The 23946-nt window shown below is 39.2% G+C and overlaps 1 long non-coding RNA gene across 1 annotated transcript; it reads left to right on the top strand.

Annotated features, from left to right (window-relative positions):
* Window positions 1–13286: 13286 nt before the first annotated feature.
* On the top strand, window positions 13287–23570 carry LOC308632959. The gene is made up of 4 exons (XR_014018662.1): window positions 13287–13328; window positions 16542–16625; window positions 21364–21489; window positions 23479–23570. It is a non-coding gene; the product is annotated as an uncharacterized lncRNA (long non-coding RNA).
* Window positions 23571–23946: the final 376 nt, after the last annotated feature.

The following is a 23946-nucleotide window of genomic DNA, read 5'->3' as shown; positions in this document are numbered from 1 at the left end:
ATGGTCCGAGAGTACCCTTGGGGCTACCAGTTAGAGCAGGAGATAATGCTTTTGCATGCATCACTAAGCACAGTGTGAAATTAGACCCCAATGGGACGAGGTATGACCAATGAGTATCAGATGTTCAGGCTTTTTGTGTGACTCCAGCCAGAGGCAGAGATGTGGCTATCCAAAAGACAGCTCAGTGAAACAAAGGAGCTTGAGGGCAACCAGCACCCCAGTCTAACCAACCCCACAGTATAAAATGCATAGGATCAGGGTAAATGAGACACAGTGAGATAGAAGAGTGAGGGAGGAGGAGAACTTTCCAAGTCATGCATTGGGTTTATGATTAACTACTTACCAGCAGATGACCTTGGGTAATATATTTAACTTTCCTGGGCCTCACTTTCCTCATTTGTAAATTAAGGATAATGAGAATTGGATACTGAGAGTACCTATGCTGTCAAGTAGTTATGAAGTCCAAATGAATACATGTAAAACATGTATGTAGGTTTGTGCTTGGCAAAAAGTAAATGCTCAATAAACATTAGCTCTTATTAAATCCATGGCTCAGGCCTTCTTTCACAATATGGTTTGGTATTAGTCAGCTTTTCATCATCATGACCAACATATCTGACAAGGAAAACTTAGAGGAGGAAAGATTTATTTTGGTTCACAGTTTTTGAGGTTTTAGTCCACAATTAGTTGGCTCCATTGCTCTGGGCCTAAGGTGAGGCAGAACATCATGGTAGAAGAAAACTGCTCAGCTCAAGGCAGCAAAGGAGCAGACAGAAAGAAGAAGGGGCCAGGGACAGGATACAGTCTGCAAGGGTACATCCCCAGTGACCTACTTCCTCCAACCATGCCCCTCCTGCCAATAGTTTCCATCTCCTCCCAGTAGTCCATTTAAATTGTGAATTCAAGAAATGGGTTAATCCACTGATTAGGTTAGAAAATTAAAATTAGAAAAGAAAGGCAATCATGTAAAAATAATAAGATCACAATATTATCATTTCCCCAAATCCCCACCTTGGGACATTGCTGAATAGGGACCCAAGTTGAATTTTGAGGGAACATTCCAGATCCAAAACGTAACAGGTTTGATTAGTTTATCTACAGCTTGTACCAAGAGAGGACTGTTTTAGAACACAGTGGCTCTGCTGAGTATCACTGCATAGTTTGGATAAAATGCACACCTGTGCAGGGAAAGCTTGGCGATCCTTCAGAAATATCTTTAAGAAAGATCCCACCTGCCACTAAGTGTGAATTATTTGGCTAATTTAGTATTACAAAGAACAAAAAGAATTTTTTAAAACCCTTTTCTTACATCTACACTCAATAATATAATAGGACACTCAGTGTCTCACTCTCTCACCTGTTCAAAAAAAGCAATTAAAGAGCTTCACAAAATATAGGGTTGAAAAAAAGGCTAGGTTGTACATATCTCAAGAGTGGTTCCTTTATTTGCAGCAATGCCTTCTCTTTAAATCTCAAGCCAACCTGTAATCTGGGGGGTTGAGACAGAGAGTGTTGGCTTGTGACAGATCTCTGCAGAAATCTACAAAGGGTTCTGGTTAAAAAATCCCACCAGCAGAAAGATGCTATGAATTTCTCAATAACCACATGGTCAAAATCTCACAGGACCTGAAACTTGACATGTCATCAAGACCAGCACTGGCTTTTAAGAAAGTCAGTGAGGAAGTTATTGAAAATGTAACGCATTATTTTTTTAAATAATGTTTTTGATTATTGAAATTCTGGGGGTGGAGAGAACTCAACAATCTTCTAGGTTAATGTTGGTTACCTCCTTACCAGGGGTAGTCAGAATATTTAATGCAAGTTCATTTTAGAAGTGATCTAGCAGTAATGTGAAAGCACAATTATTATATCCAGAACATAAGTCACAGCAGCAAATAAGTTTTTCTAGAGACTTGGCTGTAGTTTGGGTCAGGAAAACCATTCTCAGTGTAATTTTCACTGGACTCTAGCTTCATAATGTAACCAGTAACAACCACCACCAAGTTTCTGGAGAGTTGTTGTTATATAGTGATTCTTCCATAACTATGATAACTATTATTCTATTTTAATAGGTCTCTGGCAAATCAACTCAGAAAAGGACTTTGGGTAACCTAGGTCTGAATCTAAGGTTGGCAAGTTCACACACTCAGCAGTGGCCTTAGGAGAAGAAGAAGGCACAAACCAAAGTGGGCTGTTACCAGGAAATTTACATTCAACCTAAGTTTTCTTCTTATTTGAGAGATGTATGTTTTCTGCACAAACAATTGTGAGTGCTTCATAAACTGAACAACAACAACAAAAGTTCTAAGTCAAAATGCCACAGTTCATAAGAAGCAATTTGAAAAGAAAAAGGTTGAACTTGATCATTTGAACGTTTATAGTCAGAACATTGGAGTTTGGATCTTGACCTTCATCGATAGTGTGATCCAAAACAAGTAACTTAGTTTCCCTATGTAGGGACTTGAGTAAATAACTTAATCTTTCAGGTATAGATTAGAAATATCTTATGACCATTTCTACCATGACTACCTAGCACAAAATAAAGGGATGGCTGATTGTGTGGCTTAGCAGATCAGTGAAGATAGCAGAACCAGCCAAGACAAGCTTGAGGTTGACCGTCCTTGACTTGCCTACCTTGATGACTTCTGGGCCTTAATTAGCCAACTTATTGCAGGCTTCCCTTCACTTTATGCTCGGTGCATTTGACTGCAAAGTTGTTTCTCTTCCTGGGAAAAAATGAAAAATATTCATATTACTGAGATCTATTAAAATGATGATTAAAAACCAGAGAGTGAAAAATGTTTGTCAACTGAACTTCCACTTTCCTTCTATCCCCCCCAAATCAGCTCCCTACCTCCTTAGGTCATCTGCCTCCAGCCCAGAGAGTCTCAACTTGAGGGAGTACTATAAAAAGATGGCCAGGCCCTACCCCCAGAGTTCCTGAGCCAGCAGGCCTGGGCTGGGACCTGAGATTTTATATTTCTAATAAGTGATGTTAATGTGGCTGGTCTTGTTAGGAGACCACAGTTTGAGACCGACAAAGGAAACTGACCTCCTGACAGTTTCTGTTTCCTTCTTGACTGTGGTTCCTCCCCTGGCCCTCCCCTCTGCCTTGGACTATTGCTTCCATCCCTGCTTGTCCCCACTGGGGCTCTTGGCTGATTTCTCTGGGTAGCCCCAGCTGGGAGCTAATATGGAGGTCTAACTTCCCCACACTTGTTCTAATAGAAACCTTGTTTTATCTATCTATCTATCTATCTATCTATCTATCTATCTATCTATCTATTTTTTTAATGAAAGGATAGTGATACTAAGAGGGGAGTACAATCAGGACCGAATAATGTGAAACTGAAGTTAGATCCGATTATTCTAGAATGCCATCCTTCAACCTTTTTCATCATTACCTCCCCTAAGGAGATTCTCTAGATATTTTCCCTCCTAATTGAACCCCACCTCAAATTCACCCCTTTCTATAAAATTTAAACACTACAAATATACTGAGTATTTGTTTATTTCCTGTAGCCTTTTGGAGGGTTGCAAATCATTATACTATCTAAGCTTGTTTTTTTTTTTTTCACCTAGAACTGATTTTTGCCCTCATTGAAAAATATGTGTCCAAAGGCAAAGTCATAATTCATATTATTCAGAGCTTCTCTCTGCAGGCACCCTTCTGTTCTAATCTTGCTCCAGTGTTTGGAAATCATCCCTGTTCTCATCAAGGGGCCTACTCTGCAACATCTTAGTGCTTATATCCCGCTCTTTCCTGTCATTCCTCATTTTAGACAAACCCCCTTCCATTCTTTCCCCCTCAGTTCTGAAAGGCGGGAGAAGGGAAGAAGAACAATCAAGCCACCTAAAAGATCTAGAACTCTCTGTTTTCCCTCTGAGTTCCTTACCAATTGGCTTCAGGGGCAAAATTCTCCATCAAAGGGGGAAATACTTTTAAGACTGACCAGATGCTTCCTTTAGTCTGACCTCAGGGTCTAATGACTGCAGCATCTCCCAAAGTTTAAGTTATTCACTCAGGAACAGCCCCATGGGGACTTTAGGAGGACAATTAATAACAACATTCCAGAAAATGTCCGCTCCAAGATTTCTTCACTGCTGAGCTGTGCAGAAGTTTCCAACTGTCCCTGCAGACTCTGGGAGAACATCTTGCCTTCATCTTCCTCCTCCTCCCCATTATACACATACAATATAGACACACATGTGTAAGCCCACTCAAAAGCAAAAGCAACAATTCTTGGAGGCAGAATAGTCTAAATTAAGGGCAAGAAATCTTCTTTTTTTCTAAGTACAACATATCTGCCCAAATTCCTGTGCCCACAAGAGAGAGAGACTTTTCCATTTTTAATGCAGAACATTTTCAATTCCTTTCTCCTATTACCAGATAATGTCTTAGCTCCTACTGTGAGAGACCCATTAGAACATCTTGTCAAACAACAGAAAACTCCATCCCAACCAGAGCTCAGAAATTAAAGTTTTTCTTTATTTGGGGGCCATTATGTCCTTTACTGAGCTCTAAAGTATAAGAGAGGAAACTTAGACCTTGGTATCCTCCTTCCCAGAGTAAACACCTAGAGAGATAAGGACAGGTATTGGTGCTGGGAAGGTATTGTTCTATTAGTTACATAAAAAATTTAAATAAAGAAAAGAAAGAAAGAAACTCTGTTTTATTAGTATAGGTCTGTGTTTTGGTGCCTTTGTTAAATAGAAAATGGAAGAAATATTACTTAATTCACTGGATCAGATTTTATATCTAGCTAGGTGACAGGTTGGCAACCAAGACCCAAGAAGATAGATGGCACCTCTGTGGCAGCCTGGAGACAGTGGCTCCATGAGAATGCCCATCACTTGCCATATTAGTGACTCCTACTTCTGGGAAAGAATAAAGGTACCCTAATGGAACCTTCTACACTAAGTGGTGAGATCAGAGGAATGACCTAAGTTGTCCAGGGTCAGCCAGATGAAACAAAGAGGCAGAGCTGAAACCTCAGGCCCTCTGGTTCCTGCCTAGATGGTTCTTTCCACCACATCATTGTACTTCTTTTGATTCCTTCCTCTTTCTTTATTGTAATGCTAAGATTTTTCTTTCTTCACAGATATTACCCGAGATGTGTCAAGTCTCACAATACAAACATCTGAAAGGTCGGTCTGGGTTTAGACTCCAATTTCTGAAGAACTGAAAGGAGCAGGATGAACTTGTTGACTTTTGAATGTGAGTGGGGATTATAAAAGACACAAAGGAAGTTCAGATGGTTAGAAGAGCTTCCTTACATTTTCAGGAGCCTCAAAGTGAGAACCCTAAAACATTTCCTGTGGCTGTCACATGACCAACATGAAAACTATGAAAGGAAAAAAAAGGAAGCTAAGTGTGAGGGCAGGCCAAGATTTCCCTTTCCTTCTCGAGTTCCTCTTCTAGCTTGTGAAGCTCTAGAAGAAAGACTGAATGACCTCAGTATCTCTGGTGAAAAGGAAGACATATACAGTGGGTATACAAGACGGGATTTAGCACGTACTGACCTAACAAATACAACAGGGGCATCCTTCAGCTTACTTCCTGAAAGCAGTGTCTGCATATGACCCCAGCTGCAGGTCAGGGACGCAGATTCATCTGTAACTTGACCTAAATTCAAATAAAAAAAAAATTTTTAATCATTGATTGTGTGCCAGACAAATATTGTGGAAAAATAGAAAACGGGGTTTCAAGGAGTTTATTATCCAGGAGAGAAGCTTAATAGCGTACTAATTACTAAGTCAGAATGTAATTATACTAAAATTTTTATCTCAAGAGGTAAAAACAAAGTTCTCTGGGAGCCCAGAGCCATGGCCAACTCCTGAACCCGAGGGCCTCCATCAGAAGACAGATGCGAATGGTAGAATTGAATTGGGGGTTTGGGGATAAAGAGATGGTTAATTACTGTGGAAGCAACTACTTCTAACTTGCCATTTGTGATCATTGAGGTCAATTTTCAACTATAGTCTGTAGATTTGCATCTCTAGTTTTGGTGAGGTCCCTCTTCCTACTCACAAATCCAAGCTATTATAAGGGGCCAATTGTTCTCTTCACTTGGATAGTTAAGTAATTAAATGATCGAATGTGTGAATGCAGGGGTTTGGAGAGAAACACAACCATGTAAGTGTCGTGTGCCCCCAAACTAGAAATGGAAAATTAATAAGCAACCTATGAAAATCATTACTACGGTTTTCCTTCTGAGTTATCAAGAAATAAAATTATTTACTTGGTCATTGTAACTTGATAGATGGGGTAGAAGATATACTTAGATAAGGATGTGGAAATTTTCTGAGTAATGGAAGCCTGGTTATTTGAGTCAGTAGTATCTATATTAAAACAAAACATAGGGCTGGGGTTGTGGCTCAGTGTTAGAGCACTTGCCTAGCATATGTGAGGCAATGGATTAGCTCCTCAGCACCATCTAAAAATAAATAAATAAAAATAAAGGTATTGTGTCCATCTGTAACTAAAAAAATATTTAAAAAAACAGAACATAGCAAAATTAAGCAACACCCCCAAGATCACAAGATTCTGAAAAAATTTCCATTATATTTTAGAATAAGTGGTTTCACCTGGATGATATTCATCATTCATTCAACACATTCCATTTGGCACATAACTTCCATTGTTACCTTACTAATAGTTTCTTTTGCTATTATATTAGTTCCCCCTTATTTATAGTTTTGTTTTCTGAAGTTTTGGACCACCAGTCAACCATGGTTCCAAAATATTAAATAGAAAATTCTAGAAATAAATAATTCATATGTTTTAAATTGCTTGTCATTATAAGTAGTGTGATGAAATCTCAAACTGTCCCACTCTGTCCCACCTTGAACATGAGTCCTCCCATTGCCAGTGTCTCCATGTAGTAGCTATCTTGGTTATCAGATGGACTGTTGAGGCATCAGTGCACCTCAATGCTTGTATATGAGGTTTGGTAGCATCCACAGTTCTAGGAACCCACTGGGGGAATCTTGGAACATTTGCCTGTAGGATAAGGTGAGACTACTGTGCTTCACTCAGCAGCCTCCTGGCAATATCAGGAAAAGTGGGTGATGACAAGGACATGGCTCAGATCCTCACTGCATGTGGGATCACATCACATTAGGCTGGTCACCATCAGTAGTCCTGAAGTACATCATCAACTCCAAACCCCAAATATTTGGTGATCAATTTAAATTTACATTATTCTAAAACCAAGCTTTATTTCCTCTTTGTTTTAGTAAGAGATTAAATTAAATGTGTGACAATTAGGTTACTGCATGGTGTGAGCTGTAATGCTGGCAGCAGTATGTAGAAATATGTATGATGGATGAGGCCAAGAATTGGTCTGTACAATGCTTATTAGTATTGTAGACTCCAGTGAATGAAACAGATATAAAGATAATTATGCAATATTTTTGTCTCTTCCTTTTTCACTTGAAAGATAGTGAACAAAGTGTAAAATCCATCTAGTTAGTTCCAAAAAATGTATTCAAATGTTTTAAAATAGAGTAGCAAAAGATTTATTTTTTTAAAATACCAAATTTTGGTGCTGACAAAGCAAGGTATTATTACTCAAAATCTCTTTCTCTCTCTCTCTCTCTCTCTCTCTCTCTCTCTCTCTCTGTGTGTGTGTATTTCTTTCTTTTGTTTGATTCACTTGTTCGATAAATATTCACTGAGTGTGGCAGTACTCTGGATTGAACCCAGGGGTGCTCTACCTATTAAACTACATCCCCAGACCTTTTCATTTTTAATTTTGAGACAGGGTGTCACTAAGTTGCCCAGGCTGGCCTCAAACTTGCAATCCTCCTGCTTCAGCCTCCAGAGTCACTGGGATTACAAACTTCAGATTTGTTGAAAGTAGTCTTACATATGCATTCCTATCATTCCTGGACCAACATTTCTAATTTTCCAGAAGACCAAATGGGAGTTTAACCTAAAGGTGAAGAAGATGGAACAACTGGAGGCCATGGAAGTAATGAAACAATCAGTAGGGAAAGAAACTAAATATTGATGAAGACTCTCATGTTTCTGAGATATCTTTACACCCTTGGCAGCATGGGTTCATCTGGTCTGTCATTTACTCCTGGATTTAACTCAAGTAACTTAGAATTAAAAACAAACAAACTACTCATTTACTCATTCATCCATTGGTTCTTTTATTCACAACTGTTTCCTTTGAGTAATACTAATAATGGGGAACAGGAGACTTGGCTACACCTCTGTCTATTTTAATAGCAATAGTTGATTTAACTTTCAGTATTACCATTTGTTGTTTAGCCACAACAAGAAAAATCTAATTATTTTCCACAAGATATGAGTTTCTAATAAAACTTTTATTACTCAATACATTGAATAAACTCTAAAAGCCTAAACATCACCTAGATTTTTCTTCAAGCCCCATTATTATTATTGTTGTTGTTGTTGTTATTATTTTGTGGTGCTGGGGATTGAATTCAGGGCTTTGCATATGTTAATTGAATGCTCTATTCCTGAGCTATACTCCCCAGTCCATCAATATTCTTTTTTTTTTTTTTAAAGAGAGAGTGAGAGAGGGAGAGAGAGAAAGAGAGAGAATTTTAATATTTATTTTTTAGTTATTGGCGGACACAACATCTTTGTTTGTATGTGGTGCTGAGAATCGAACCCAGGCCGCACGCATGCCAGGCGAGCGGGCTACCGCTTGAGCCACATCCCCAGCCCCCAATATTCTTAAATAAGTTTGGATCTTTTTTTTTTTTTTTTGCCCTTCTTGACTTTGAAGGCCAGGGTGGATTTATTGGACAGAAGACTCTGTGTTGGGCATGAGTAATAATATCCTTCCTTAGAATCTTTAACCACAAGTCTAGATTAGGTGAATTAACGTTCAATTTTATTTTTTAAAACCATGCTGTGGTAGCATTCATATGAATTGAATCCCTGTTATTCAGTCTTTCTAAACATCAGGAGCTGTCCCAAAGACTTCCTGTAGTGATGTAGTCCATGGGGTAATTGTATTAGGATAATAGGGTTGAAACACTTCATAATTTAATGAGTTTGTGGATTTCTTATTCTCGGAATTATAAAAGAACCTCTATGAATGTCAAATTCAGTAATTACCAAACTGAACAGAATTTGGCTCTATTTAACCAACTGGCACACTTTCTGCAGATAACAACATGATTTGATATTTATCAAGAGCCTATTTCCCCCACCCCCACCCTTAGACACCAGAAATTCATTAAATATAAAGTCTTACATAATTCTGTGAAGAAACTCATTTCTCTGGAACTTTCCCAACTTCTAAACTAGATATTAAAAAAGAGATATTATTCTCTTGGGCTAGGCCTTCATCTTTTCCTGAAATGGGATGATTAGTTGTGGCCCAACACAAACAGATGTGAGTTTAATAGAATTTAATGAATAATAATAATAATTATGATAATAAAATGCAAAATCCTATTGTTGTTAGAGTCATAAACAATTGAATTCTGGGGAGGGAGATGAGACTAGGATCTAGTCCATAAATGGCTTTAGATTCTTTCTGGCATTAGGTATACATATTTGAGTTGATTTGAATTAGAAACATAAAATCATAATGTTTACCTTTACTTAAATTTTTATAGAAATGTCCAAATAAACACAGAGCTGTATAATAACAATAGCCTATGTTCATGCTCTAGGTATTTTACATGAATTCCTTTTAACCCTCACAGATGACTTAGAAGGGGTACAATTACTATTTTCCTTCTGTGAAAGGGGAAGAAACCGGAGCCCAGAGAGGTTAGGCAACATCCTATAGGTTAGCCAACATCTTCAAACCCAAAGAAACAGTAAGCTAACAGGGTCTGAGATCATGAAGACAGGCAGTATCACCTCCCAAACTCTGTCTCTCCATCAACAGGCAGGAGGATATCTAGCATTTTTCATGGAAGGATAATAAATGCTTCACTTGAACATAATGATAACCTCCCACAGCAATCTTTTGATGCAGTCAATAAACCAACAACTGGAGGCCATCAGTGGGGAAACCACTTATGTAAGGCATTCCCTGTGCTACGGCGGATCCAGGCATACAGTGAAGATGCTCTTTTTCTTGGGAGTTCACCAATGGCTGGTGCTTTTCTTAACACCACATCACGCAAGACAAATAGCATTCTTCCCTATCAGCATATACTCATTCGATACTCGTTCTTCATTTCTCTCTAGGGGCCAACATTCCTGGCAAAGGAAAATGAAACCAGGATAGTAACCATGATAGACATTATGAAATTGTTTCTTATCAGAATTTATACTTTAACCCTTCTTTAGTGCTTTCAGAAACTGAAAGAATTATCTTTTTTTTTTTTATAATTCATGGATGTATTTTACTTTTCCATTTTTGCTCTCTTTACTTTTTTTAAAATTGTAGATGGATACAATACCTTTATTTTATTTATTTATTTTTTATGTGGTGCTGAGGATCAAACCCAGGGCCTTACCCTTGCGAGACAGCACTCTACTGCCGCAGTCTGGCTGGGCACAATTCAGGAGCCACTTGTCAAAAGAAACAACTTTATTTTTTAGAACCACACAGCCAAAAGAAACAGCTCCTCAGGAAAAACCTTCAGAGCCCAACTGCCACCACCGGCTTCCCACAAGCCTCTCCACCTCCCCCACTCCTCCTGCTCTTGAGGCCGATTGGCTGGGTGCCTGGGCAGAGCCAAAAAAGTCCCCCAATGAGCAGCTCCATGGTCTGAAAGGGCAGGGAAACAGCCCAATGAGCATCACTGCAGAGGAGCCAATCAGCTAGAAGTTGCTGGGGCCGCTGTGAGCCAATCATCAGCTGGCAGTCTGAAAGTTTGCAGGGGCCCCTTCCGCTGTGGCTCTCAACACAACCCCAGCCCCATGTCCTCTTTACTTTTAAGGCAAAGACCAGATGATGAAGAAGTAAGATGCACCTTGTGGTGCTGCATGGGACCTTATTTAAACCTAACACGGAGACCAAGAAAAAAACATTAACAAAAGATACATTAACAAATAAAAATCATCCCTGCCCTCAAGTCACTTACACTTATACGTAATGTGTGACTGTTCATCTGGGCCTGCCGGGGACAGTCTTGGATCACACCTGTTTTCCCAATGTAATTATAAATAATACCCCCCCCCATTTGCTCTCAAAAGTGTCTCAGTTTGGATGATAAATTATGTACACCCCAGTAATCATAATTCTTACTAGATGATGTTTTGAAATACTTGCAATTCTTGGATATAAATAAAAAGTACAAACAGTGAAGGTCCAAAAGCATGTACTGACACTCTGACTTCATTTTGGAATCACTATTTCTGTCAGTGTCAGTTTAAGTTAGTGCATTGGGAAAGGGTGATATTTGATTTTACATTATTTTAGAAAATGCAACTACTGCCCAATCTCTGTAGAGAGGTTGAAATAAATGGACCAGAAAATTTAAGAAGAGGAGAGAATACTGCAAAAAATGGAGATCATAATATGCAAATACACTCAACTCCAATTTTGGTAGGAACCTAAGGTAGAATAGGACACAGTGGGACTTCAGGTAAGAGAAGTGTCAGGTAGGACAGCAAAGCAATAGCTGGGGCACTGATGTCAGGAGCCTCTGATATTTGAATTCAAGGTGGCCTGTACCTTTCACTCTTGGACTTCTTGCTCCATATCCAGAGGTACAGGACTCAATGGTTTTTAAAGCTAACTGTGACATGCTCTAGTGAAAGACCAGTGTCTGTAGAACTTCTAATTACACATCATTTTGTGTACTTGTTGCCTGAATATATATATATACTTATTTTGATATTGAAGACAAGCTATTTTTAGTTTCCTTTTGGATATGTTTGGAGAAACTACTAACTGTTGCTATGCTGCTATGGAAACGGTATCCACATATACTGACATGTTTACAATTGTTTAAAACACTATAAACTTTCCAGGGCAAAGGCAAACAGCTTACTTCTATCAAAGTTTCTCCATGCTTTCTTTCTATCTTTCTTTCCTTCTTTTTTTTTTTGTTAGCTTACTTAATATTCTCTGATCCATGTTGGAATCCATTTCATCTGTGCCTGCATTGAAGGCTTTTTTTTTTTTTTTTTGCTGACGTACATTATCATTAATTGATTCCACCATGATAACTACAAAAGTGCCGAAAGAAGATGAAAAAATTCCCCCTGAAATTGGGAATATTCCTTGCTTTTGTTAGGAATTGAGAACTGAATACTTCCCAGGTACTCAGATTAGAAATGGGAATAACATCTTTTGAGGGTATATTGACATCTATCTAGACTTTTCAAATGTGGAGCCTTCGACAATAGTTTAACTGTAACTAGTGTAATTATTATTCACATATATAAAATGAATTTAAGACCTATTCTAATTGCAAACCCAAACAGGAGTCGTGTGGCTATTTGCTTGCAAGCCTAAGGGAAAGTAGGTGCCTGAGAGTGTTTACAATTTTTAGAAAAAGACTCTTAATAAAACCATAGGAATCAGAGTGAATAAGAATCATGCTCATCTGAAGGTATCAGAGAAGTGGTTTTGCTAGGGAATTTTGTAGGAGTAAAAAGTATTTGGAAGTGGAATCTGTCATTGTGAATCACACAGTGGTGCATCTGACCACAGGAAAGAGCACACACTCTAGCAGAGCATAATTTCTTATAGGACCTTAGACTCAGACTACTTTTTCTTTAAAAAACAAACTACTCTTTTCTAAGATTTGATAGCTATGATGGGTAAATATACAATTTTTAAACATTTAGGCTGTCACAAAGGAGCCTATTTTCCTTTCTTTTTAGCTCAAATCTCATTTTTGCCACCTTCCTGAAATGATGATTTTAGGTCATACCTTTAAAAAGCAAAACAAAACAAAACACCCCAGGGAAGTTCTAGGGGAGTGGGAATGATTCCCTGGGAGCTGGTCCCAGCAGTGACCTGCACCTTCCTTGCATCCCTGGAACCTGCAGATCAGGGATCCATAGAGCCAGTACTTTCCCCCGGGCTCTTTTCCAACAGTGTTGATGCATTTTCTGTGCTTCAACTCACTAGGCCTTGACAGGACAAGGTTTATGTGATTTTTTTTTTCCCCTCCGTGGGAAGGATTCCTCCCTGACTCTTGGAGCTTAGCAGCAGCTAAGAGATGTGACCCCAAGGTCACATTAAGATTAGAACCCAGTAAAACCTGATAGGCTTGCCGAAGCAGGATTGCAGGGAAACAGCGTGACTAGTGTGGCTTGCTTTTCTATCATGGGGTTGGGGAAGGGGTAGGGTTAGCGTGGTCACAGGAGGTTCTAACGGAAGGGAATCTGGCTTAGCAGCAGTCATGTCAAAAGTCTAGGAATTGAGGTATTAATTTCCTGAGTTGGGAGGCTGGGCAGAGTGGGTGTCAAGTGGCTCTGGCAACTGGGTCTCCTCTGGGTGACTCTCAGGATCAGGATGAAGATGGGGGGGGGGGGCGCAGCAGGGTGGCTTGACACAGAGTGCTCCCCAGGCAGTCACTAATTGGCTTGCTCATTCGCATTTCCCTTCAGAAGCAGCTTTCCATTTCTGTTCTGTTGCCTCTGAGGGAATTTCCCAAACTAACCTTCTCTAAAGCTTTCTTGAGAGACTGTTTTTGAGGTTTGGTGGGGGGAATTTCCCCCCTTTAAACGAACTGTTGCCTGATGAGATTTATTGCTGATTTTCATCTGGGGATTTTCTCACTGGTATGTTGCTACTTCCTGTTTCCCAAGAGTCTCTGTTCTCTGGGAACTGATCAAGAGAAGGGGACAAATAGCCTTTGGGAAAAAGGGAAGGGAGGATGTGTTTAATACAGTGGTGATTCCCACCCCTCTTTCCTTTAGTTCTTGGCTATAGTGATATTGAATTTGAGGTCAGGCTCAGGGACCTTGCTGAAAGCTTTGGGTTGATTACACTAAACTTTGTACAGGAATTTGGATTGTGCAATGTTATTATTAATCACATAAAAGTTTGTTTTATTGGAGTATTTCTCCTCGTTTGGAATGGATAGGAACTCTAAAGTAATCACTACTTTTGCCTGATGATCATGCACTCAACTTGAGCTTCCTGGGTATCATACGTGGTGGAGGGGCTCTGCACATCACTTTCATTTGATCCTGGCAACCAACTGAAGAAGTAGGCCTTATTAAGACCCATTTGACTGATAAGCAAACCAAGGTTCTGGGAGGTTAAATGACAGTCAAATTTTCTGTGCTGGTATTAAGCAGACCCTGTACTATAGCGGTTTACATCCTGGGGAAATTGTGTTCTAGAATTGACCTCTTTGACTTTGATGGCTCTTAAGCCAGATGGGTGTCTGTGCCTGTGTGGGTGCACGTGTGTGTGTTCTTGTGGTAGGAGGTTCTCAGGGGATAACTCATTAGCCACAGTTGACCTTTGAGAAGTTCTGTAAGTATTTTCAGTTTCACCACAGGAGTCATCAGCATGTGTGAGGGTGTTGGAGGCAGCCCTGGGAGCAAGGGCAGCTCCTGGGAGTTCCTAGGAATGGTTGCTGCAGTGGCTGCACGGGCATCCCTTGTCCACTGCCTGGGACTCTCTCTGTCTGAGAGGGACCTTACCATGTCCTCTTCAGCCAAAAAACAGTGGACTCTGATAGCCACCAACTGCTGAGAGTTGATTAGTTGACAAATGATTTGCCTGCATTAACTCACTTGATTCTGACCCACAAAGGTAGGCAAATGATGCAGTGGTGATGGAACACAGGGCCCTGTGCATGCTAGGCAATCACTCTCCCAATGAGCTACATCACTGGCCCCTAAACTTTATTGTTTAATTACTGAGAAATTTTTATTATAGCCTTGAAGCAGCAGTCTTACAGGCCATGTCATCATTTCAAGTAATCAAGTGATAAAATCAAGTGATAAAAGAGAATAAAAGCCTAATCAGCATGATGTCTATGTTGGAGAAAGAACACAACATGGCCCAGAGGCTCCTAGCTGGATGGAATGTGGCATTGGTAAAGGGGGGCTTTACCAAACACCTTCCAATGTACTAAGGGAAGTGATTTCCTTATCTTCATGGTTGCCAGGGTATCTTTCAGAGGGGTTCTGTAAATTCAGAGGGCTAAATAAGCTATCCCATTCAGCCCATTCTGTTCAAGAGGAAACAGGCCTTCCCAAATCCAGTACTTTACGACTCTGGGAGTGAAGTCACTCCCAGAGACACTGGTATACATTATCATCAAAATCCCCGTTAGCTGGTTATGGTGGCATGTACTTGTAATCCCAACTACTTGGGAGACTGAGGTGGGAGGATCACTTCAGCTCAGAAGTCTGAGATCTATCTGGGCAACATAGCAAGAATCTCAAAAAAAAAAAAAAAAAAAAAAAAAGAATCCCTTTCCCTTCAATGGAGAAATGTCTCTGCCCTTCCCACCATTTTACAGAACAGCAGGAGAAGACAGTACATGGGTCATCATGGCAGTCTCATACCCAGTGTGGCAGGGTCCAGACCGAAAGATGTGTTGTGCAAAAATCTCAAGAAAAGCACAGCTGTGTCTTGGTGGCAATAAGAGCCATCTGGGGCTAGGGTTGTGGCTCAGTGGTACAGTGCTTGCTTAGCATGTCTGAGGCACTGGGTTTGATTCTCAGCACTACATATAAATAAATAAAATAAAGATCCATTAACAACTAAAATAATTTTTTAAAAAATGAAAAGCCATCTGTAGGAGCCTTTTGAAGTTCCTATCCTGACCACCCTTTCCAGCTGGACAAATTAATAAATTTTAAATTCTTTAATTTTAAAACCAAATCAAATACCCCCAAAGTGGTTTTTTCCCCCCTCTTCAAATTAGAAATGACCTCATGGCTGTTGCTTCATGGCCAATGGAAAATAGATGGTGGCTCACCAGGTATATGGTGGCACTCCTGGTGTACAGGAGGTTGTCAACAACTTCATTAAACTCCACCAGACCACCAGCAGATTGGGAATCTTGTTAGACTGTTGCTACCTATGCATCTAAAAGAATGGGTGCCTCAGAGAACCCTGGCTTGGTATGACAATGGAGATCTTCACTGCTAAAACACACTTCATTGCATGAAATCTGGGCAGTCGGAATCTTGGGTTACCCTTGACCCAAAACATATCATCATTCTCTTCTGTTTCTGTTACTATTGATTAAAATGCAAGATGGACCTGGGCATGGTGGTACACACCTGTAATCACAGCAACTTGGGAAGCTGAGGCAGAAGGATCATGAGTTCAAGCTAGCCTCAGCAAAAACGAGGCTCTAAGCAACTCAGTTATACCCTGTCTCTAAATAACATACAAAACAGGGCTGGGGAAGCGGCTCAGTGCCTCTGAGTTCAATCCCCAGTATTGCCCCCTCCCATACGCAAAATGTAAGATGGAGCCAAGTGTTCATAGGCAAGTTAACCTATTACTTGAACTTAAGGAAATTCTTGATTTTTTCATTTCTTAATTTCATTTTAATTTATCTATTGATAAACCTTCATTCTTTTAAATAGATTCCTGCTCCTATCCCTGGGGTCAGGAGTAAAGATTCTTATTTCCTTTTATCTTTTTTGATCACGGCAAAAGATCCAAGCTCCCTGTATCCACCCATTGATTGGCTTCGTTGATGTAGGTGCACTGGGCTGGCTGGTCCTGGAACTTCTTCAATTGGTGAGTCACCAGGGCCTGCAAGTGTGGTACTGCATGCACTGCTTCTTCTGCTGCAGAGACCTGGCTGTCCCCAAAGCAGCTGGTGCAGTGAGGGAGAATGAGACCCTGGCTCCGCCTAATGGTCTGTCTTTCCAGGGCCTTCCCTATGAGAACCACCATCTCTTAGACATGACTTCATACTATGCCTGCCTCTCTAGTACCCACATGAACCCTGAGAGGGAGGTCACACCTTTATTGCCAGGTATCAGTCATTGATGGCCCCAGAGCTACTGCTCTGGATCATGTTGCTAGCATAGCAATGAGTTTTCCTCATAGTATTTAATCTTATAGATAATTACAATTCTAAAAATTAGCCATTGTTAGCAGTTTTTAAATTGCATTAATGATAAATTCATCTCTGTCTTATTTTAAATGATTACAACATTTATTCTTACAAAATTAGATGGCTAGGTGAAAAATGATCTGTGTTAGTGAAAAGCTATAAGATAAAACATATTTCTTCTACTAGAGCTGATCTTTAGCTCTAAGTATGGATGCAATGTTCAATATTATCTCCTTTTCAAGGATGTCTTAAAAACTAAGTTAAATCAGGTTTTTTAAAAGACAAGCTTCAGAATATTAGCATTGACTGAGTTATCATGATATGGATTAGCCATAGTTTGAATGTGAGAAAGAACAGAATATTAAAAAAAAAATTTGCTATCTCCACAGCTCCAAAATAAAAAAATACCCTAAAAAAACAAACACACATGCATCTTTGGGGTTTTAAGTTATTAGAACAAAACACCTGAATAACAGTCAAAAATGAGTCACTGGAGTTAGGTTTGATATCTAATACACTATTCCTCCTTTCTCCTTATCTTCCTCACACCTGCAACACCCACACACAAACTGGCTCACTTCCCCCTTGTATTATTGGAAGTGAGATACTGCGTGCAAGAAATGCCTGGTACTGGGTGAGTGGCAGAGGTCACCGGGCTTCTGCTTCACTACCATTTTCCTTCTGAGCTAAATGATAACATTTTGAGAAGAATGGGAGAAAGAAGTCCCAAGTATTTATTAATCTGAGAAGGCCTCTTTTGCATGAGGAATTCTTTATACTGGAGATGCTTTTATAATCTCTGAAATGACCTTGTACAGAAAAGAGTATTCATAATCAGTTAATTAATTCCTTAGTAAATAGTTAATTTTATAGTAATTACTTAATATTTACTAGACATTTATTAGACATGTATGCCTGCTTGAAAAAATAAGGCATTCATTTGATGGTTATTAATTTTTTCACATTAATAAACAAAGAAAACATTAAAAAAATGGGGCTAGCTGCAGTTCTGGTTTCTCTCTTTTCTTTTCTTTTTTTTTTTAATCTTTTTTAAAGCAACATTCTTCCAAAGGATTCAAACTATATTCTCTGCCTTAATTTCTTCTTATCAACTCTTAATCTCTCTCCAAACAAGTGTTCCTCTCATGATTTCTCTGTTGAAACTTGTCTTTGCAAAGCTCCTGAAGACCTGTACTTTGTAAGACCTACACATTGGTAAAGTCTCAGGCCACATCTTCAGTGAGTGTCAGTAGCTCTCTGGCCCAGCTGGTAACTCCCTTTTCTCAGAAACAGTTCCTTCACTTGGCTTCCAGGATGCCCGGTCTTCATTTTCCTCCTCTTCCCTGGGCATTTCTTCTCAGACTCCTTTGCTGGCACCTACTGTTCTCCCTGGCCCCAGGGCTCTTTCTCTCCTGATGATCTCACCCAGCTCCATGGCCTTAAATATCATGTAGAAGTCACCAAATATGTCTGTCCTGCTCAGACTTCTTTCCAGAACTGCAGACCTTGGTCCTGTGCCCAGTTGATCTATCACACTGAAGTCCAGACAGGTGCTGTCATTCAGGAAGTCCAGGCTCCACCCACATCCAGCACAGCCTCATTGAAGGTGACTCAACCCAAAAACTTAAGGGTCCTCCTTCACTTCTCTTTTTCTCTTTTCTCATATCCAAATCTTGTTGGCTCCGCCTTCAAAATAGAACCTAAACCCAACAACTCATCACCACGACCACTGTTACCATTTTGAGGCACCGTCACCTCTTAGATTATTACAATAGCTTCCCAACAGGTCTGATTCTACTCTTGTTGCTCTGTGTTCTAGTCTCAAGAATTGGAAGTGAGGGGCTGGGGATGTGGCTCAAGCGGTAGCGCGCTCGCCTGGCATGCGTGCGGCCCGGGTTCGATCCTCAGCACCACATACCAACAAAGATGTTGTGTCCGCCGAGAACTAAAAAATAAATATTAAAAATTCTCTCTCTCATGCTCTCTCTCCTCTCTCACTCTCTCTTAAAAAAAAAAAAAGAATTGGAAGTGATGCTTCAAAAATGTAAGTTAATCACATTTTCTTGTCTGCTCAAAAACTCATAATGGTGCCCCATTTCATTTAGGGTAAATACAAATTTTTATGAAGGTCTACACAATCACGATGACCTGCTCTCCATCATCTCTTTGCCTTCAACTCCTGCTAACCCCATCTTCACAATTCTACCCCAGCCACAGTAGTGTCCTTGCTGTTCCTCCAACACAGACATGTTTGATCCCTCCACCTGGGATGCTCCCCTTCCCCGCCCCACTGAGAGTATCTCTCCACACACTCACCTTATTCACTGTTGGCTCAGGTCTCACCTCCCCCAGTGAAGCCTGCTCTGCCACCTGTTTCAAACTGGACTTATCTTACCTCTGCACACTCAACACTCTTGACTCCTTATCCTGCTTTAGTATTTTCTTTTCCTGTCACATTTATCCCATCTAATGTCCTAATGACACTACTTACTGTGCTTATATTTTCTGTCTTCCACCTAAAATATAACCTCCATAAGGACAGGGATCTTTGCTTCGTTCATTGATGTTCCCATTACTTTCTCTTCCTTCCTTTCCACCCCCTCACCTCCTTTTCCTCTTCCTCCTCCTCCTTTTTTGTGGCATTGGGGATTGAACTCAGGGGCACTCTTAACACTGAGCTGTATGTACATCTTCATCCCTTTATATTGATATATTGTTTTAAATTTTGATACAGGGTTTTACTAAGTTGCCCATGCCCAGATTCACTGATTTATTCTAAGCACCAGATAGATCAGTGCCTGCCACATGATAGGAAATAAAAAGCTATATTTGAACAAATGAAAATTCATATCTTCAGATGGGAATGACAAAAATGTGAAAAGTCTATAAAAGTCCTATCTGTGTTGATTCAGTAATCTTCAGGGGGATTTTTATCTCTTATTTCCTGGTGACAGAGATGAGCACATACATGATTTTGTACTCACATATTAAAAGCACCTACAACAGTTTGTTCACTTCGGTGGTTGCTTTTGAAGAACTTGATAACCATCTTTTCTTTCCATCCCTTCTTTTTTGGTAACCTCCTTTTAAAATATTCATATTACTTTGGTATTTCTGCTCCAGAGGCATCAAAAAGGCAGTTAGTTAAGGATGGACTTGATCAGGTTCATGGTCAAAACAACTCCTTAATGTTCATTTTGTACTTTCTTTGATGGATAATAAAAGACATAGGTCCCATCTGGATAGTTCTGAGTATTCATAGCTCGCTTAGGGGCTTTGAATTCATGTGAACTGTTTTCTTAGCTGAAAACGGGTGGGATTCTAACAGCAAGTTGGTTTGTGGGTAAAACCATTGACCGGTTTTGATGACTGATGACTGCTATAGCTGTTACGTGCTTATAGTAACACTTCTCTTTTTTGAGACATTTCAAGAAGTACTATTCTCAGTATTATGAAGCAGACTACAAGTACTAATGACTTAACAATTCTGAGCCCGCTCAAGAATATTTTCTGCTAAGCCTAACCATTGTGTGATGGGTTTGCAGCAAATGATAATGTAGTTGGTACAGAAGTTTAAAAGGGTCATTCATCTTACTGTCCTTTTCCTTGGAAGACTTAAAATTGTTTAAGCTATTTTATTCTCTGATATTCTCACCCATGCCCTTTTCCCTCTTCCTAGGAGGCCTTAAGTAGATTTGCTATAATAACTGTGTTAAGCATATGAGACTTAGAATTTGTATTATGATTAAAATAATGGATTTATGGTTTAAACAGCAACCGTGTGTTATTAAAAATGGAGGCTCTATTACTTAAAGTAATACTATTTGAAGAAATAAAACTTAGCACTCAATTTTTAACACTAGGGTTTTAAAATACTCTTGTGTTTTAAAATTAAAAACATTAGAGGAATGTAATTACAGGAATTTGACAACATTATAGGAAGTTTGGGGAATTTAATAGAGTTATTCCATCTAACTTTGTGATCCTTTGTATATATTTTCTGTCAATTTCCTATATGCATGCTGATTAGTCCAATAAATGAAAGTAATACCATTGTCACTGGATTGCAAATTCTTTGAGATTGGGGACTCCTTCTGATCTTTCTGTGTATACAGAGCTCAGAGGAGACAGATGATTGAAAAATTATTGCCAAAGGAATGAATTAAAAAGTGAATTTGCTGGATGTACTTAATTAAGTGTAACTAAAGCTATATTGATGATTTTGTTGGTTCACAGAGAAAGGTCAAAGTCCCAACATTCAGTAAACATCAGTCATTCTGTGACTCCCTCTTCTGCCCAGACCTTTAAGGGAAGCACCGCAGGAGAAGGGGCCAGTCACACTGTGACATGGTGACTCTTGCCTCCCTTGAAGACAACAGGATTCATTCCTTTTACTTTTCCATTCTTTCTCTGCAGGTTACCTGGGCCTAGAATGGACTTAAATCTTTGAAACATAGACTAAATGCTAAAAATGGGATGCTGATCTTAAAATAAAATTGCAAATCAGGTTTGGAGTTTGATGTAAAAGACTGAGAGACACAGGTTTGTTGCTCATTTATATTACAAATGTCATCAAAAATAGAAACCCAAAAGGTTAGGTAATTTCTAAATTAAACTCTCTTTCTTAGAATAATTGCCATGTTACAGCATCTGTGTACTTTGGTAGAATTTGAATAACACTTTATTCCTCAGAATAATGCTCTATTCTTGTCACCAAATAATACTTGACGTCCTCGCTCTTACACTCCCTAAGTGCAGGAAGGGTGGTGCCCTGTACTCCTGGCACACCCTCGCCAGTGACGCTTAGTTTTGCTGGAACTTTTCAGGTACTAAAAAAATCCCTTTCTCTACTCCCTATTCACTCACAGGCATGAGACCTGAGCTTTATTATTTTTTTCTAAATCCAAGCTGACTGAGTCAGACTCGTGGCAGTCACCATTAAAAACATACATCAGTAGCAAGGAGAAGATTATGTGATTCTTCTTTCCATAGGAAACTTGCTATGAAAAGGCTAGAACCATCAATCATGATTTGAAAGGCAAGCTATAAACCCTTGGTTGGAGTTCTTACAAGCTATCATTGTAGTAAGCAGAACTGGAACACTTTTTTGAACAAATATACCCGGTCATTCTGGACATTTACATTTTGATAGCTTAGCAGTGGAAGAAGGATCCTGGGCTTAAATAATAGCTTTTTAGCATTTCATGATTCTAAGACTTGAGTCTGAATTTATGGAATGTTAATCCTCCTCCTTTATACCACAACATCTACAGAATTAGATTGAAATTTATCTAAAATGACATGCACTGGTCACATTCCTCACTAGGACACAGCATTGCCTTTATTCAAAAGCCATATATGACATAAATAAACACTTGCTGTGTTTTGTGTATCTTTCTGTTGCTTTAATGTATTTAAATTTCAATAGCAGGGTCCAAGATATAAGTGTTATTACTAAACTCTGTGTTCCTTAATCATGACTATCTTTTTTCTTTTTGAGTTAAAAAGAAACTGTTTTAACTGTTCTCATCATGCAATGCATTGTATTGTATGTATTGTATTGTTCAAAATTGCTAAGAGAATATATTTTTAACATTCTCACTACAAAAACAAAGACAAGCTGGTGAGGTGATGAATAAATTAGTTAGGCTGGTTGACTCTTTTGACACTGTATACATTGATCAAAACATCACAACAGACCCTATAAGTAGATACAATTATTGTCAATGAAAAATAAATCAACAAAAAAGAAATGTTTTTAGCCTATGTGTCCTAAAAATGAATGATCAATATGCAGAGACTGCAATTGGTCCCTTAACATGTGATCTCTTCTTCCATAGCAATAGAAAACCCAATTTTTAAGCTGAGCATGTAGATGTCCAGGAAAAAGAAAAAAGAGACTATTTCCCATGCAATTTGTCTAAGAGGAAGAATTACAGGTTGCGTATCCCTTATCCAAAATGTTTGGATCATAAGTGTTTAGGATTTCATGTTTTCTTAGATTTTGGAATATTTGCATTTATATAATGAGATATCTTTTTTTTTAAAGAGAGAGTGAAAGAGGAGAGAGAGAGAGAGAGAGAGAGAGAGAGAGAGAGAGAGAGAGAGAGAGAATTTTTTAATATTTATTATTTTTTAGTTCTCGGCGGACACAACATCTTTGTTGGTATGTGGTGCTGAGGATGGAACCCGGGCCGCACGCATGCCAGGCGAGCGCGCTACCGCTTGAGCCACATCCCCAGCCCCCATAATGAGATATCTTGAGAATGAGACTCAAGGCTAAACACCAAGTTCATTTATGTTTCATATACACATAACCTGAAGGTAATTTTATATAATATTTTTAATAATTGTGTAATTATAATTTATATAATATTATAATTAATGGATTTTCCACTTGGGGGGTCCTTTCAGTGCTTAAAAGATTTCTGATTTTGAAGCATTTCAGATTTTAGATTTTGGATTAAGGTTGCTCAACCTGGTGTTTACCTCTTGCCCCTTCCTTATCCCTTCCCTCTCTGCTGTCTACAGTTGAGGACATGTGTGCAGGAGCTCTAGCTGCCATCCTGAACTTTTAGGACAAGGGCAGTGCTGCAGATGAAGGGACAGAAATATCATACCAGGTACCCACATTTGTAGCTTCATATGGAAGATAAATTATCCTATTCCAATGACTCTTCTTTAGCATCCGTGTTTCTCAAAATGAAAAAATAATCCTCATGTGCATAATCACCTGTAATGAAAAGTATTCTACTATTTAATCTGACATGGAGAAATAAACATACTGTAGCAGATATCTATTGGCTTATCTGCTCAATATCCTATTCCAGAATTAACTCATTATATTACTGTCTACATGGATATAGTGAAAATTTCCAAATTCTAGAATATGACTCCATTTTTGTTTGAAGGATGATCCAGATTCTGGCTGGGCTATCCAGAACCTTGCCCTAGGAACTTGAAAATAAGATGGAAAAATGAGAGATTCAGTTGAAAGAC

The sequence above is a fragment of the Spermophilus citellus genome (genome assembly GCF_964194105.1).
Source record: "Spermophilus citellus genome assembly, chromosome: 13".
Taxonomy (NCBI): Eukaryota; Metazoa; Chordata; class Mammalia; order Rodentia; family Sciuridae; genus Spermophilus; species Spermophilus citellus.
The sequence above is the reverse complement of the archived record's forward strand: the minus strand, read 5'-3'. Positions and strand labels throughout refer to the sequence as shown.